Below are 18,860 nucleotides of genomic sequence, written 5' to 3'. Positions count from 1 at the left end.
GATGACAGTTTAAATCATACATCCTTTACATGTTTTGATATCCTGAAGATGTTGGTTGGCCTGAACATCTGATCAGCACTTCGTCCAGAGCCAGATATCTCCACCACTACTGCTCCACTTTATGTAGAGATTCATGCTCACCAGAGGCAAATCCTTACCTTTAGAGCCCCAACCAGGCTTAGCCTGACACAGTTACTCAAACGTGATTCAATAATTAACAAAAATAACAACAATATTTAAGACATTCCCATGTTTATATTTATGTCAAAAACTGATATATTGGCTTCAATGATGAATAATTCAAATGGAATCCTTTAAAAAAGTTTGGTTGGATTTATCTTACAACTACAGCCATGCTAGCAGCTCTTTGAGGCAAAGGCACAGCAATGCTTTGATCTAAATACTAATGTCAGCACGGACCGAGTACAGAGAGTGCTGGATAGATGCCAGTTCACCTCCTGGGCACTGCTGAGTTGCCTTAACGGATAAGAACCCCACTGCTTGGGGGGGTGCCTGACCATGAACAGCTCCATCACTCACACCTCTCTCCAACTGCAGCTCTTAGGGTCATGTATTTTTGTTTTGTAAATTGACACCCCTTGGGTTATTAAAAATGAATATATGATCTATGTTGCCATTTTAGTTAGTAGGGTTTTAGCATACTACCATTTGCTGATTAGCACTCATACTACTGAGGTTTATGGTACTGATAGGAACACTAAAGGAACACTTTACCAGAGCCATTTCAATAGTGTAAGTGAATGTGCAGCAAAGTCCATACAATAGTCAAAACAATTCAACGTAAGAGTAAAACCAGAAAAATGTAGGGAATCACAATAGCCACTTGGCCTGAACAGATTTTCATGGAAATCAATCAGTATTTTAGAACATTTTGTCTGAACCAAAGTTGACTGACCAACTAACATTTACATACCCTATTAAGCCCATATTTCCATTATACACAAGAAATATACAAATATGAAGAGTATATTGCCATCTATTTACTGAACATTTTAAAGCTCCTCAAACTTTTGACCTTTTCCGTATCAGATTCTTTATTTGCTTTCCTTTCTCCTAGTGCAACCCTTAGCCACTAACTGCTGACAAAGCACTAAGAAAAGCTGAATGTTCAGTACTCTCAAAAATAAATGTCCCATTCATTACTTAGCTTTTTCTTTTAATTGATATATCGAGAACATTCAGGAAACCTTGTTTTTCTGGGCTTTATTGAACTAAGAAAGTCTGTCTGTATGTCTGCAGCCTTCCCTGGGACAACAGCAGAGTAAGCAGTGATGTGAGCACACATGAGGAGAAAACTAATAAGAACATGTACTTCTATAAAAGGATGTTGATAGTGTGAGTTGGTTTGCACCTGGCCAAAAACCTCCTCACTCCAGTAAATAACATACTCTTTTCCACATAGTCAATCATATCTTATTCCACTAAGCATTCAAATGAATCCTAAATATGAGTAGCTCTGTGCAGCTTGTTCCACCACATTAAGGGTATGGTGAGACACTGTTACAAAACACAATTGCATTTCTTTATATTGGTGTTCCTTCATTAAATACAATGACTGAAATATGAAAGCCAAGCTCTCAATCTGCTCTGAGCAGGGAGGCAGCGACGCACTTTACTTGCCAAAGCATATGACATTGCCCAGCTGGGTTGGCATTGCCACACTATCTACTGTATATCGCCACTAAACACCTCAGTAAGGTCCATATTCACACTGTCCAATAGTGGGATAACATTGAATTGCTTTATACACACTTAATACTGTTACATCATCCAAAGCAACTCATCTGTTCTCTTGGTATTTATTTGTGTTGAGAGATCGGGGGGCTGATTAGCTGTCAGAGCTATCTATTTTTGATGAGCACTAACTTAAAAAGACTAACACTTGTAATGCCCTCCTTTTAGTTTCTCTTTCTGCCTCTCTAACCCAGCACTCACAGATCATCCTGCAAAGGCCTGTGGGAGTAATGCTCTCGCTCTCACACAGGCATGAGTGGCCCCTCACACCTGGACCCTGTGGAAGCTATTTATATTTTAACAGGGTTTTGTCAGTGATTTTAAATAGAAATATGCACTAATAAAAAAGATAAATGAATATCTCTTGAGTTATATCTGCTTTGCACTTTCTCGTCCACCACCAGTGTATCACCAGTGTGCATTATATGTACACTAACTCCACCCTAACTCCGCGGCTCGTGTGGGTCTTCCCATTGCGCTGCGATCAGCCGGCTTCCCCGCTGACATCGTCTCTCCCTGCCGCCTACAGCCGGTGGCTATCAAGCTAGCTAACAAGCTAGTAGGCTGGTCACCCGGCTCCCACTCTGCACCAGGCTGTGAGGCCCTCCTACGATTCTCCTCCGGAAACCACTGGAATCATTCTCCTGATATGCTGTGGATTATCCTTCTGATTTTACTTGGACTCACACCGCTCCTTCTTCCACGTTCATCCAGCTCCTGGTCTCTGCTGCCCGGGTCCCCAGCATTAGCTAGCTCCGTGCTAGCGCCACTTCACCGGATCATGCCACCGCTCTACTCCCTGTCAGATCTCCACTCTGTCACATATGCATACAATGCATACAGCGTTAAGGCTGTTACGACAGTGTTGCGACATGCTTTACGGCATGCAAAAGACTGCTTTACTTCAGAGTAAGCCCGCCAGTTGTTATGTTTCTGCCTTCTGTAATGTCTTGACTTACTGTTGAATAAACCTGAGTCGTGAAAGATACTCGACCCTCGATTGTTCTACATGGTGTCAGAAGTGACCGGTGATTCACAGGAAATAAACAAGACATAGTAAAGGAATATAGACGGTGGAATGGCCAAGTTTAATCCCCCAGCGAACTTTTCTTTTGATAAGCCGACTAAATGCCCAGAATGGAGGCAACACTTTGAGATTTGAGATGCTGCTATTTTTGCTGATGACTGACGTTTAAAAAGTAGAGAGCCAGACAGGACAGGTGCTGATCTGGACTAAAGAACAAGATTTGGGGCGGAGGAGCGGTGAACAAACAACGTCAGCAACCTCGGCGGCCCGGGAAACATGTTCATAAACCATTGACCTCAAGACAAAGGAACCAAAAGTAGTCAAATGCTGACTTATTTATTGCTTATTGACTCATTCCCGGTACAGACTCGCTACTAAACTCGACAAAGATGACGGGAGAGTGCAGGTGAGCTGCCTGATTTATGCCATGGGCAACGAGGCAGAACACATATTTAAGTCGTTCACTTTTGCCGAAGAAGATAATGGCGATGACTTTGCCGTTGTGGTGGGAAAGTTCAACGAGTACTTTTTCCCGAGGATGAAAGTTATCCACGAGAGGGCATGTTTCCACCAGCGTGTCCAGCGGCCAGGGGAGAAGGCAGAGGGTTTCATCTGAGCCCTGTATGATCTATCAGAACACTGTGAGTTTGACGCAAGCCGAGATGAGAATATCCGCGACCGAATTGTTATCGGGGTACGAGACAGAGAGCTCTCGCGCAGGCTGCAGCTGGCGGTGGACCTAACACTAGCACTGACGATACAGACCGTCAGGCAGCCACAGGAGGTCGCAGCACAAGTGAGTCTGCAGGAAGACACAGTGGGATCAGTAGGCCTACAGGAGGTGAGATTCAAAGAAAAAAATAACAAATGGAAACCTCAACAACATCAAGGCAAATCATTACACAGAAAATGGGGGGGAAGTGAAAGAAAATGTGGTAAATGTGGTAAATCACAGCATAGCAAGGAAGAAGCGTGTCCTGCAGCTAAAGCTACATGTCACAAGTGCAATAAAATAGGACATTGGGCCAGAGTGTGCCGAAACAGCAATAGATCAGTGAATGAGGTCACAGGGACTGTACAGGCTGAGCAGACCCCTTATTTATTAGGCTCAGTTTGCAGTGCAGAGGAGAAAGAGCAGTGGACAGTACAGCTCCAGGTTGATTCTACTCCAATGGAATTCAAAATTGACACAGGAGCTGATGTCAGCGTCTTATGTGAGGATGCATTTCACACACTCACTCCACCAAAAACACTGAAACCAGCTGACATCCCATTAGAAAGCCCAGGAGCTGAACTGTTGTCTCTGGGACGCTTTAATGCTACAGTTAGTTACAAGGGAAATAACTACTTGTTTGAAGCATACAGTCTGTGGCCAGAGTGTCAATAACCTACTCAGCCGGGATCTGTCAGTGGAGATGAACCTGGTGAGGCGTGTTGATGAAGTGAAATGCACTACCGGTGAACACCTTCAAGCCTATGGTGAGCACAGCACACTAAAAACTGAACCTGTTAAAATCCAATTAAAGGATGGGGCTCAACCATATGCAGTGCATACAGCACGTCGTGTGCCCTTCCCAATGTTACAGATGGTAAAAGAGGAACTGCAGAGGGTGGAGAAGAACGGTGTCATCGAGAAGGTAACACAGCCAACTGAATGGTGTGCTCCTCTGGTGCCCGTTCTAAAGAAAACCACAGGCAAAGCCAGGATCTGTGTGGACCTGAAAAGACTAAATGAGTCAGTAAAAAGAGAGCGCGACATCTTACCTACCTCTGATGAAATAACTGCCAAGCTAAGTGGTGCAACTGTGTTTTCCTCTCTCGACGCTGCAAGTGAGCTCTGGCAAATTCCACTGCACCCAGTCAGCTGTAAATTAACAACCTTTATAACACCGTTTGGCAGGTACTGTTTCAAAAGGTTACCTTTCGGGATTTCCAGTGCGCCTGAAATCTTCCAGCGGAAAATGCTAGAGACTCTGCAGGGGCTGGAAGGCGTTGAAGTCTTCATGGACGATATCCTGGTCTATGGGACATCGACAGAACAGCACGACGCCAGACTCAAGAAGACTACAGCGTGTTAAGTCAGCAGGCTTCAAACTTAATAAAGATAAATGCTCCCTCAGACAAAGCCAGCTACGCTTTCTGGGACATCTCATCAACCAGTCAGGAGTCAGGCCCGACCCTGATAACGTTGAAGCGGGAAACGTCCATGAGCTGAAAAGAGTCCTGGGCATGGTGAACTACCTGGGTAGGTACGTTCCAAACCTTTCCACAATAGGTCAACCACTGTACAAGCTTCTGAAGAGCAGGAACATCTGGACCTGGGGTCACTGACAGCAGTCAGCTTTTGAGAACATTAAGACAATGCTGACCACGGCACCTGTTCTTGTCTTCTATGATGTGGCTAAAGCCACAGCGGTGTCTGCTGATGCCAGTAGCTATGGCCTGGGGGGGTCCTCCTCCAGCTCCATGAAGAGGAGTGGAAGCCAGTAGCCTACTGTTCGAGGCGTCTCACAGAAGCGGAGACACGCTACGCCCAGATAGAAAAGGAGTGCTTGGCTAGCGTATGGGCCTGTGAGAAGTTCAACAAGTATTTATGTGGCTTGTATCATTTCAGGCTGGAGACCGACCACAAGCCATTAGTACCACTGATCAACAAACAAAGCCTTGACAACGTCCCCTTGAGATGTCAGCGTCTACTAATGAGGCTCATGAGGTACAAACCTTTAGCAGAGCACGTGCCTGGGAAGACCCTTGTTGTCGCTGACACACTGTCCCGAAGCCCACAGACACACGCAAAGGAAGAGACTGACACTCAAGAAGACGTGGCATGCTATGTAGCAACAGTGATAAAGGACATCCCAGCATCTCCAACGAGAATGGAGAATATCAGAAAAGAGACAGCAGCCGACAGTGAGCTTCAGGCTGTCATCAAGCTGGTTAGGGCAGGATGGCCTAAATTCAGTAGCAATGTTCCACTGAACATCAGGGACTACACCAAAGTGAAAAATGAGCTATCGGAAGCTGATGGCTTAGTCATACGAGGAAACAGGATCGTGGGTCACTGAGAGCAGACATTTTGCAGAAAATACATGAGGGACACCAGGGGCTCTCAAAATGCAGAGAAAGGGCGAATCGAATTCATCAGTTTGGTGGCTGGGGCTCTCTGTAGACATTAAGAACATTGTCAACATATGCAGGAGCTGCCAGGCGCAGAAGCGGGCTCAACAAAAGGAGCCGCTTATTTCCACACCGCTGCCTGATCGTCCGTGGAAAACCTTGTGATTTCAGACTACTATTCACGGTATCTGGAAATACTACAACTACCATCGACGACCAGTGCCCTTGTCATCCAGAGACTTAAAACGACCTTTGCTAGGTTTGGAATTCCTGAAGAGGTTGTGAGTGACAATGGTCCCCAATTCTCCAGTGCAGAATTCCGGGAGCTGGCACAGCGGTTGGACTTCAGACACATCACGTCTAGTCCTCACCATCCTCAAGGAAACGGTCATGCAGAAAGAGCAGTACAGACCGCTAAGAGAATCCTTCGTCAGGAAGATCCGCTGATAACCCTTATGTGATATAGATCCACTCCCTGTACTACCACAGGAGTCAGTCCAGCAGAACTGCTAATGGGGAGAAAGATCAGAACGACACTCGAGAAAAATCTACGGCCTAAATGGCCTAACAGACAGATTGTCAAACAAAAGGACATGAGTGAGAAAGCAAAACAAGCCTTTTATTACAACCGACGACATGGTGCCAGGCAACGAGAAGTCCTGGAAGACACCAGCAATCGTCTCAAAAGAGTGTGTTACTCTGAGGTCTTACCTCATTAACACACAAGGAGGTGCAGTGCTGCGGCGGAACCGACTTCATCTCCGGGCAGAACCAACTTCCCGACCTACACAGCACATCCAACCAACACCAGCAGAAAGTGCTGTGGCGATTTCCCAGCCTGTAAGCGCCAACACACCAGAGACTGTTACCCTGAAACCAAGTGAGGTGATAACCCATACACCAACACCAGGACGTGTTCAGACCAGGTCTGGCCGTGTCAGTAAGCCGGCCACTAGGTTGGACTTGTAGACAGGATTGTTTTGGGTGTTTCACAATGACCTCTGGGGGTGAATGAGAAAAAAAAACACCTATGGCCTTTGGGGGTAGAAAATGAATAGGGAAACACAGGTGGACTCTTACCTCATTCACACCAACGGTGTTTCAGGGTCGGTTCGGAGCTGGAGCTTGAAAAGCACCGGGTTTTCCTGTTCACACCACAGCGGAGCAGCCTCTTAGCTCCGGAATCCGGTTCATTTCGATCACCAAAGAATTGTCCGGCTGGAGCAAAAGCACCACATAAGTCACGCTTACGTCGAGGCGGGGGCAGGGGCGGGATCAACTCCTGAACAACAACAAAAAGCTGGCGTTTTATCCAGTTTGTACACAACGATGGAGAAACTTAACAAGCAGCAGTGGTCCACTGAGGAGACCAGCTACCTACTGGGAATCTGGTCTTCTGAAGAGTTACAGAGGAAGCTGGAGCACAATCGGCCATTGTTTTTGTTGTCGGTGTCAGCTGTGAGGGGTTTCCGCGCGGTTTGGCTTTATGAAGCAGGCACGCAAACGGTTACGTCATGACGCAAACAATGACGCAGTGCCACTCGGACTCTCGGCGGTGTGAAAAGACCCGGAGCTAAACCGAAGAACCGGTTCTGAACCTGAAAAGCTCTAGCACGGAGCTTGAACCGGAGTTGCGTTGGTGTCAATGAGGTATCTGAGTCTGCTGAATTGTGGGTTCTGTTTATTGTGAATGTTATACACACATGTGCATTGGCGTTTTTATATGTACAAGAGTAGTGGCGCACAAAAAACGTAGATGTCTATATATAAGCTTCTGCAGTGACGTAGAGTGAGATTCATGGCTCGGGAGGCCTGCCAGTGTAGCGCTGAAGCTAGTGGCCCGACTAGACAACGTCACTATGTACACGATAAGACTAATTACCCAACAGTATGCAGCGGTCTTGGAGAGGTGCGGCAGCCATATGCCGTTTGAAGCTGAAGACGCCTAGAAGGATTCAACTGCCACTGATGGACAAAGTCAAAGAGGAACTGTCCCGCATGGAAGACCTGGGGGTGATCAGCAGAGTTGAGGAGCCTACAGATTGGTGCGCTGGCATGGTGGTGGCGCCTAAAAATACAGGGGCTGTTCGCATATGTGTGGATCTAACTAAATTGAACGAGTCTGTGTGTCGAGAAAAGTACATTCTCCCTTCAGTGGAAAAACACTGGGAAAGCTGGCTGGAGCCAACATTTTCAGCAAGTTGGATGCAAACATGGGGTTTTGGCAAATACCTTTAACAAAAGGCTCAGCCAAGTACACAACGTTCATCACACCCTTTGGCCGATACCTCTTCAATCGGCTACCTTTCGGCATAGCCTCAGCCCCTGAGCATTTCCAAAACAGGATGACAACTGAGGTAACTGAGGGACTTGTGGGGGTTGTCTGTCACATGGACGATGTACTGGTGGGGGGCCAACCACAGGAGGAGCATGACGCTTGTCTGAATGCTGTGCTGGATAAGATCCAAAAGGAAGGAATCACCTTGAATGTGGAAAAGTGCGACATATCCAAACAGGAGGTGACATACCTGGGCCATGTGATCACTGCTAGTGGCATTAGACCAGACCCGAGCAAGACAGAGGCGGTAAGGAAAATGGAAGAGCCGAAAAATGTGAGCGAGCTGAGGAGCTTTCTAGGCATGGTCAACCAGCCGGGGAAGTTCATACCAGCTACTTCGAGACTTGCTCTCCAAAAAGATCTGCTGGCTGTGGGGCATCGATCAGGCCAGAGCCTTCCAAGATCTGAAAGACTCTCTGATATCTCCACCAGTGCTAGCCATGTATGACACAAACAGAGAAACCAAGGTCTCAGCAGATGCATCATCATACGGCTTGGGGAGTGTGCTTCTGCAGAAATGGGTAGAGGATTGGAGACCGGTAGCCTATATGTCACGTTCTCTCACACAGACGGAGCAGAGATACGCACAGGTAGAAAAGGAAGCTTTAGGCTTAACCTGGGCTTGTGAAAGGTTTTGCAACTTTCTCATCGGCAGACACTTTGAGCTGGAAACGAATCATAAACCTCTACTGAGTCTCCTGGGGTCTCAGGCATTGGATGCGGTTCCCCCACGGATTCAACGTTTCCGGATGCGCCTGATGCGTTATTCCTACTCAATCACACATCTGCCAGGGAAAAGCCTGTGGACGGCCGATACGGTCACGTGCACCTGTGAAAAGAGACTCCACACCAGATGAAAAAGAGTTCTTCGAGAGCAAGAATATCTATGTGGACATGATTATCAACAGTTTGCCAACAAGCACAGCTTACCTGGAAGAGCTAAAATACAGTGCACGACATTAAGGATTTTGGGTAGGGTTGTCCCGATCACCTTTTTTTGCTCCCGATCCGATTCCGATCATTTGATTTTGACAATTTACCGATACCGATTTTTCCCGATCCGATCTTTATGCAATGCATTAAGAGAAAAAAAAGAAAAAAAGCATTCAAGTTGTCCCTTAAGGTTTTTTTTTTATTTAAATAGGATATTCTATCCAACATGGATATAGCTTCTTTTTTTTACAGCAGCATTTAATCAGTTCAGTTGTGCAGCATTGGATCAAAACAAAATAAAGCTTATCAGTACTCATTAGCTTACTGCTACAATTAGACACTGCGCCCTGCCCACTCTGTTGCCAGATTTGAGAGAAATAAGCAACCAGGTCTATGAAAACAAGCCCCAAAGAAGCAACACATACTGTACATGATGTTGTGTAATTTGAAACCAAAACTAAGGCCTCAGGATGACTTTAAGACTTGAACATGGTCATTTTTGTTTTGTATCATTGAATACAAAAAAAAAAAAGGTATTTAAATTATTATTATTTTTTTTTTAAATCCCGATCCACGATTTTTTTCTCCCGATTCCGATCTTTTGAAAATCACGTGATCGGCTCCGATCCCCGATCACTTGATCAGATCGGGACATCTCTAATTTTGGGAGATGGCCCTGTGGGCCATCTAGGCTAATTTACAGATGGCCCTGAGCCCAATAGAGATTGCCCTGAAAAATGCGCACGGACGAAATGACGCACGAAGGGTTTGGGGGGCCTCCCCCTAGAACATTTATATTTTTGCAGGTCTTAGATGCTGTCCGGTGCATTCTCTAGTCTAGACTGAATTATAGGATGAACCACCACAATATTATATTGTACAATTTCAATTTTATTCTTCATTTCACTTGTTTGTTTGTTCTTGTTTGTGTTTGCTCGCTTGCAAGCCCTGCATAGCTATAAGAAATACTTGTTGTTTGTTGGTCGACACTTTCCATCGGATGAAGGCAAATGCCTTCTCAGATGTAAAAAAGTAGAAAACATTACATTCAGTTATAACTGCCAAAACAAACATTATTTACACTATTATGGCCCCTGTTAAAAATGTTTGTAATGTTATCTCCTGTAAATTGGTCGAACGAATGCCTCCTCATCCGGAAGCTGACCGAGCAGACCCGAGCAGCAGTCGAGAGGAGCCGAGCACATCCGCGAAGCACACAAAATGGCAACGTCAGAGTTCCCGTTAGCCGGCAAATCTAAATCTCTTCGGTCAAAATATCCGGTCAAAATAATTTCCCTTTAGCGCAATACCGCTTCAGTTGCGCCACTTATGTGACAGACAAGAAGAGTATGTGACAGACAATAATAGTCAATTCTAATGTCTAACACTTAATGTGGAGAAAGAGATGTCCTGTATGGTTTGATTGTGCGTTGATCTGTTGGTAATGCCTCAGGGTTCCGGTGGGCATGTAAACAAATGCATAATGCTGTGCTATAATTTGTGGCCTCACCCAGTTGCATAGCGACACTTATTGTTTAGGTGTCTTTTAATAAGCAGGTAGTCATATCATTAGCTAAAACTAGCTGGATCCGATCGATCTGGACATAAACGCGAGTAAAGTCTAATCTGACGGGAGAGAGAGATCAGCTGCTGCTGACGAGTCGACACGCAGCTCTGCATGATCACATGCAGCGGTAAGCGGAACAAAACACACACTTCAGGTTAGAATATCACACGTAGCTATTTTAATTACCTCTCAAACTACCTAAACTAGTTATAGATATGTTTTAGTTTTACTGTCGGGTCACTCATTACTGGATCCGCGAGCTGCATGATACTGGCATAATAGATTGCCCGATCGGGAAACCAGCAGGTGAGGCTTCATTGCCCGAGCTAAATACTAGATGGCCCCGGGCCATCGGGCAGTCGTTAATGTCGAGCCCTGCTAAAAGAGAAGTTGGCAAAGGACAGTGTGTGCGGAAGAGTGATGCAGCTGTGTGAAGAGAAATGGCCAGCACACAGCAACAGCGAACCAGCCATAAAGTTATAATGGGCGGAACAAGCATTCATAACTGTAAAGGACGGACTACTGTTAAAGGGGGACAGACTCGTCATCCCCGCAACAATGATACATGATGTGCTCGCCAGACTACATGAAGGTCACCAAGGAGTGGTGAAGTGTAGGGAGCGTGCCCGACAGACTGTATTGTGGCCAGGGCTAAGTCAGCAGCTGAATGAGTTGGTTCTCAACTGCCGGACATGCAGCAAGAAGAGACAGAACCCCAAAGAGCCGCTGATGCCAACACAATACCCAGGCCGACCATGGCAGAAACTGGGTGCCGACTTGTTTATGCTGGGAAGCAAGTCATATCTGCTGGTAGTGGATTATGCATCAAGGTATGTCGAAATGGCTTTGCTGACACCCACAAGATCAACAGATGTAATCCACCATCTCAAATCCATCTTTGCACGACATGGTATCCCTGAGACGCTGGTCACAGACAACGGGCCGCAGTTCTCGGGAAGGGCATTTGAAGAGTTTGCAGAGTCGTATGGATTTAAACCATAGACTGTATATATAAATGGACGTAGGGTCCGTGACGTCACCAATAGGATTCTGCAGAGTTGCCGAGAAGCCCTTAGTAGGCGGAGTCGGCCACTAACGGCTCGACACTGACGTCAGAGTTCAACTCCCGCCTGGTCCAGCCTGCTCCAAATAAGGGCAAAGAGGCGGAGCCGTGGCGGGACCTGCTGCCACCGAGCTGAAACACTGTAAAAAAAAAAAAGTTAGGACAACTCAAAATTTCAAGGCAACAGGCTGCACAAGATTTTTAAGTTTTGAGGCCAACTAAAATGTGTAAGTTTCTCTTCTCAATTGAGTCAACTAATTATATTTTGTCGAGATAACTCATTCAAATGTTGTACAACTTCAAGTTTGGAGTTCTGCATGCTAACATTTTTAAATAAGTAAAGGTTGTGCTAACTTATTATCTTTGGTTTGGAAAATGTATCTTTCATATGTTTAAAAACTTCTAACTTTGAGTTCAACATACAAAAAATTCCATTAAGTGAAAGTTGTGCCAAGTTATTATTTTTGATGTAGAAAATGTACCTTTCATATGTATAGGAACTTCTTATTTTGAGTACTACATACAAACAATTCCATTAAGTAAAAGTTGTGCAAAGTTAATATTTTTGTTTCAGAAAATGTATCAAATGTATACAAACTTCAGATTTTTATTACAAACTTAGAATTGCCAACAAATTCTGTTATAAAAATACTGTAAAAAACAAATACCAAGTTTGTTGAAATTCTTATTCAAATATTAGACATTCTTAAAACTGTAAACTATGTTGTGTATCATTCAAGTTGAAATTATTTCCAGTTCGAAAGTGTTGAATTTGCTTGCATTCTGTAGAAACTACAGAAAATTAATATATTTAATATATAATTATATACTCTATGTATACATATAATATATAATATATTTAATAAATATATTTCAGATAAAGTAATTTTAGAGGTCCTCTTTGCGAGACTTCTAAATAGATGAAGTACATTATTTGGAAATTCCTGCCAAAAGTTTTATGTTCTGATTGAAACGATTACTACTTGAATGATACTGAATATGCTAATGTGTAACATTAGCTAGACATTGAAAATACACCATTACTAACTCTTCCATACGGCTAAGGTTCATAACAAATGTGGAGGAAATCCATAAATGTGTAAATCTGTAAAAACGTATCTTTTTAAAAGTTTGTACACATCACAGAAGCTTCCAAAGATCTTGCAAGACATCTTCTAACTCTTCTACTAGCAAAAGCTCATATGGCTCTTTATACAAAAAAAAACAGCTCCATCTTTACGAGTAGGCAAGCCAGCTTAAGAAAAATGTGAAAAAATGTTAGAAAAAAAATGTGCTTGTGCCCTAAGAGTGAGAACATGTCTTTGAAAATGTTGCAAGATGTTCATGTCACTAGATAACATTTTAACTGTAAAGATAAAGAATGTGGGTTATTTGGGTTAGTTAATAGGGTTAGTTAGTTGGGTTAGTTAGTTTGGTTTTGGGAACTCAATGTTCAAGTCACAAACAGCGGTGAAGGCAGGCAAATTAAATGGGGATATCTTGTAAATCCGTTAGGACAATTTGCCAATGCTCCCTTAGATTAAGAGCTTTTTTTTCAAACTCCTGACCCGCTTGGAGCAATTGGTGGAAAGTCCCATGAAGATGTGCTGAACAGTCTGAAAAGCGTACTTGTGTTCTTTTGGAAAATCAATGTTCAGGGCATAGAGTAGACCAAAAAGGTATACAAATGCAGTTGGGATGTCTGGTAGATCCGAGAGTACAATTGTCTCTTACAAAACAACAGCAATACTGTGGACCATTTGAGACGGGGTAGGTCCGCCATCATCTATGAGAACAGTGAGGACTCCCATCTTCACACCAGCAGTCTGCTTTTCTTCCGGATCAGTGTCCTGCATGTAGAAAGAAGATAAGCAATTATTATTTACCAAATAAGGATAATATATAACTGCAAACAAAACACTGGTTTGATTGCTCAGCAATGACACAATAATTACTGTGAACATCTTAACTGTTCTGTTGTACAACTAGTTCACTAGTAGTTATGTAGAAGGTCTAGTATTTATCCTGAGAATCGGGCATCATCTTCAAAACAGTTTTATCTATGATTATAGGAAAACTTAATAACTTCACTTGTATGACATTAAATGTAGACTTATGATTAATGGACAACCATACTGTACACACCAGGCATTTCAGGAAAAGCTTCTGTGCACTGTCACGGACAAATAAGGGCAGACCTTCCAGACAAATTCTCATTCGTTGCTGTGCAATGTCAGATGTCTGTAAATCAGAAAAAAAGAGCATTAGAATTTATGGTTAAAATGAGTGATTAAAGGGTAATTTCAGAAGTCAGGATCCATTTGTGATTTATTTAAAACGGCAAGTATTCTCTGAACAAAATAACTTTGCAATAGTTGTTTGAACCTGATGGAAGAGAGATTTAATTATTAAACAGGACTTATGTAAACTTTGTTGATGAAATGAGGTCAAAGTGAAGTAAGTACCAAAATATGATGCTTTTACAAGATAGGACACCCCTTTTAGATATAAATGGATTTTAACCTTTTTAATAACTTTCACATCTATTCTTGAGTTATGAGAAGTGCATTTTTGAGGCAACAGAAAACTTCACATTTGACATTCAAAATCAAAGATTTTTCAAGTAATTTGTCTAGAAATGTGTCTGGTGAAATGTTCTAATTATGTGATACTGAATTTTGGGTTATAAAAAAGGTGTAAACTGTAGTCATCCAGATTAAAACAAATAAACGCTTTAAATAATTCATTTTGTGTCTAATGCACCTACATAAAATATAAGTTTCACTCTTCAAATAGAATTACTGAAATTATTCAACTTTTCCACGATATTCTAATTTATTGAGATGCACCTGTTTGTTCTCTTTAAGAATATTGTAAATTATCATTACGACATTAAAGACAAAAGCTACCTGTTCATCAAGAGAATCCAAGAGGTTTTCCATCCCTTGTCCGAAGGATCCTTTCCTGGCTCTATACAGTTTTATCATTCGAGGACAGTATTCATCCAAGGCTGCTGTAAATGTCCCAAGCAGGTCCTTGGTGGTGATTCGAAGGAACTCATAGCAAATCTGTGGAACACAAAAGCAGCATAAAGTTTTTAGTCCTTTCAGAATTACTGTAGAAACCATTTATATTGATGTTGGCATTTAAGTTTATTTAGTTTGGATTAAGGGTAATGTACTATTTTGAAAGACTGGTACTGTACAACTCAAGAGAATAACAGTCAAACTAAGCTGTAATCTCTGCGTAAGACCACTCCCACAAATCTCCTGTGAATAATGGCCATTACAATTACTTTATATTGTTAATCACTGTATCTTAAAAAAATCTTAACCCATTTAACAGTTATATCTGAAGCCGCAGAACACATTTGATAACAAAAATCATAAAATAAAGATATAGGTAGTGTATGTACATCTACAAAAACTACAGCTTGTTGCATTTATTTAAGAGTGGCATTAAAAGGAAACCGTTGTTTATTGCTATTTTGTTATAACGAAATAAAACACTAAACTTAGGAGAAAAAATACTCTGGCATGTGTAGGCAGTCCTAACATCTATTCTCATGCCTCCTCTTTGTGGAATGTACATAACATACAAAGTAGCTGACATATACCTGCAGCCTAATATGGTAAAAAGCATAAAAAAAAAGAAATAAGCCAGTTTGTGTTTATTTAAGTCTTTAAATTGTTTTCCTGTGCCATCATGATCTCTCTTTTTTTTCAGAGAGAGTTAACTGTTAATATTATGAATAACCAGACATGTCACTCTATGGAGCTGAAACACATTATATCTTATTTGTTTTTAAACACACTTTATAGCCGAAATAACCTTGCTGTAGCAACGGCAGATATCCAATCAATATTAATTTGGTTTTTCCACGACCTGGCATGAGGGATATAAAATGGGTCCAAAATGGTGCTGCCAAAGGGGTTGAAAACATTCATATAGTTGAGAATTCCTGGCAGTGAAATGCACTACGGATGGGAATTTGAAGGGATATTTATATTCGATCCCAAAAAAAAGAAGATTAATCGAATTGACGTATCTTTTATAAAATTAAAATAAATTAAAAAACGGCCTATATGAGCCGACATAACGCTGACCTATAATGGCTTGTTCTTAAAGGCAACTTAAATGGATGTGTTGTATAGGATAGATTATTAGTAAGGTACAGAGATCACAATATGTAACAGGAAGCAGCTATTTTAAGAAAATAGGCATGTCTACATGCCCAGGGGAGAGGCGGGTGCGGAGGTGATTTACAATAATGGCGCATTTCCACTACAGCGCGGTTTAAGCGTGCAGTGCATGGCCCGTTTTTGGTTGCGTTTCTACTTGGACTAGTACCGGCTAGCGGTAACAGTTTTTCTGGCCCCATAACATTGAGGTTCTTAGCGGGCCAACAACGAGGCTGAGTCGGGCTGAGTATGCTAAACTAGAGAGCATCGCTGGCAAGGGGGCTACAATTACAACAAAATGAACATATTTGACCGTGATTTAATTGTAATACACGTTTCAAAATGATGCCTGTAACAACATACTGATACCGGTTAGTAAAAACCATGAATTAATGATTTGACCAGTAAGCAGACAAGACGGTAGTTGAAAAACTTTTTTTTAAACTGTTTTCTAAATGGAGATCGGCTAAGCTAACGCTAATATGCACCATCGAATATTTTTCAAGCTAAAAGCCCACCGTGTGGCAGACAACACATGTCCATGTTAGCATACCTTTGCAAATCAGCAGAATCTCAGCGTCGCAAAGGTTTTCCCTCCTGGAGCTCCGTTAGCACGCCAGTTGCCATCTGAACCGGGGATTGTAGGAGGGGGCGGTTCTAGGGGGGGGGGCGGGGGGGGCACTGACCTCTGACCCACCTGTGGCCCCCCCTAAAAATGAAAAGTGAAAAAAGTGAAAAAAATGAAAAATGTATGATTTATTACACGATTTTTTGAATGACGGAATAGGCGGAACTAACGTTATTCGTCATTCTAGTCGGACCCATTAGAGCGGTGCACTCAGGACCCATTAGAGCGGTGCACTCACTTTCATTGTCCGGCTGAAGCGCGCGAAAAACAAACACTTTTCATCTCGGATCATCAGAGGCTGTTGCATCCAAGAAAGACTGATTGAAACCTACGTTTCGAGAGACTACCACGATAATTGAAGGTGAGTTAAACTATTGTATCCGTGTAATTGTAGATGTAAATAAGAGATGTTACTGTTCATTGCCTTTATTTTTATATAAATATGATATGGTGTTAGTGCAAAAATTGTACTATAACTTAAGCTGAAGCTAACAGTAATAACTATAAGATATATCTGAAATAAATAAGTGTACTGAAACAAATATCAATAACTGTATTGCATTGTTTTCTTATGCGCAATTACTTCATACTGTCTAGTTCTCTTTTTCGTCCTGCATTTATTGTGCCCCCCTCAGAAAATAACTGGCCCCCCAGTGGCCCCCCCAGTCAAATTGGTCTAGAACCGCCACTGGATTGTAGTTGTTCATAGGCCGCTTCAACACACTCCGTCATCTCGTCTCCGTCGGTCTGCTGCATTGACGGGGACAGAGAAATGACTGTTAACACCTATCAGACATGCTGATCTATGAAGCTGTAACACGTTTAATCTTAAATGTTGTTCAACGTACTTAATTACCGAGAATAATATTGTTGGAGCTAAGGTGAAAACATGTTTGCTGATGTTGACATCGTGCTCTTAAACGGTTGATTCCCTCGCACACATTTCATTCTAGTTGACCGTTAACTCACGGTAATCCTCCCTTAATTATGCAGTCAGTATTTTTCTGCCACTGATATTCATCTTATGTGCTAAGCTAACAGCCGACCACGTTTCTGGCTACACTTGTCCATGGTAGCATATCTTAGAAGTCTAGGGCCAGACATGATAAACGTTTCTAAAACATTTTTCCTCTTTCAGAGAAGCGTTAGCTAGCTAATGTTAAACTCGGTTAATGTACCACGAAAAAAAATCTGCCGCATTAATTGATAATTCACTAACAATCAACAAAAAAATTCACAATCAATTAATGTTACACTTTAAATCAGACATTTTCTATATTAATTATTTCAATACAACATTCAAACAAAGTGCTCACCTTGAGGATGATCAGTCCCGTTGAGAACAGCAGAGTGCCACTGCCGAACACGTAAAGGCGAAATACTGCAGAAAACCCCCTGCAGATTTCTGTCGGAGACCCCGTTCTTAGCTCGAAGCATACACAAAGAACTTAGTTTGAACCAGCGCCGTATAGACTGAGAGTTATGTCATCTCCGTTCACTCCAATGGACCACTTTTTTACAAAATGGCGGATCGTGGAGCCTCTCAATCGTTCCCCGGAAGTTAGCGCCAAGGCTAGCAGAGCTGTAGAGTTGCAGCATAATAGACCGTTCGTGACGGACTTTTAAAGGTAAGAAGAAGCTTAAAGATTTATATTGCGGATATTATCAGTACATCTGATTCAAATTAACATGTGTATTAAAGGATGTCAGTGGATTATCCCTAAATTAGTAGATTTAGGGAACGTTTACAGATAACAGATTAAGCTAGGATACCATACCATAGTACCATACACCAGTGGCGGTTCTACGGGGTGGCACGGGGTGGCAGCTGCCACCTCAGAAAAATGCCTTGCCACCCCAGCTGCCACCCCATTTGGCAGCTTTGTTTTGAAAGACAAGTTGTGGCTCATCGGACATTTATGAGAGAAAATCTCTAATGTCCGAGTACAAGTGAATGCAGCACAAGACGCGAGCCTTGTAACCCCCCCCCCCCCCCTTGGCGCGAGCTTGGAAATATGATTGGCGGCGATTTCATTTGAACGGGAGGACAGCGCAAAACGAGAAGCATTTCGGATACAAGTAGACAGAAGGAATGAGGTATTTGTGGTCAGGGTATGGCTGGGGTAGGCCACAGCCATACCAATAAATGGCTTAGCCCCACCATGAAAAATGATGTTAAAGTAAGCAAAATAAAGTCTGCCAACTCGCGCGGAGTAAATTGCACAGACAGCAGTTAGTAAGATTGATTTCA

General features: G+C 42.7%; 1 protein-coding gene and 1 long non-coding RNA gene across 6 annotated transcripts in view; both read right to left on the bottom strand.

The window, feature by feature from the left end:
• The window catches only part of ryr2a (ryanodine receptor 2a (cardiac)), a 291,199-nt gene that overhangs the window by 220,194 nt on the left and 52,145 nt on the right, over window positions 1–18,860 (bottom strand). The window lies entirely within an intron of this gene.
• LOC307025019 lies at window positions 12,581–18,599 on the bottom strand. The gene is made up of 4 exons (XR_013804038.1): window positions 16,535–18,599; window positions 14,710–14,868; window positions 13,946–14,041; window positions 12,581–13,650 (listed from the first exon to the last, which is right to left on the bottom strand). It is a non-coding gene; the product is annotated as an uncharacterized lncRNA (long non-coding RNA).

The sequence above is a fragment of the Notothenia rossii genome, assembly GCF_949606895.1.
Source record: "Notothenia rossii genome assembly, chromosome: 11".
In the NCBI taxonomy this organism is placed as follows: domain Eukaryota; kingdom Metazoa; phylum Chordata; class Actinopteri; order Perciformes; family Nototheniidae; genus Notothenia; species Notothenia rossii.
Note: the sequence above shows the minus strand (reverse complement) of the source record. Positions and strands in the feature narration are given on the sequence as shown.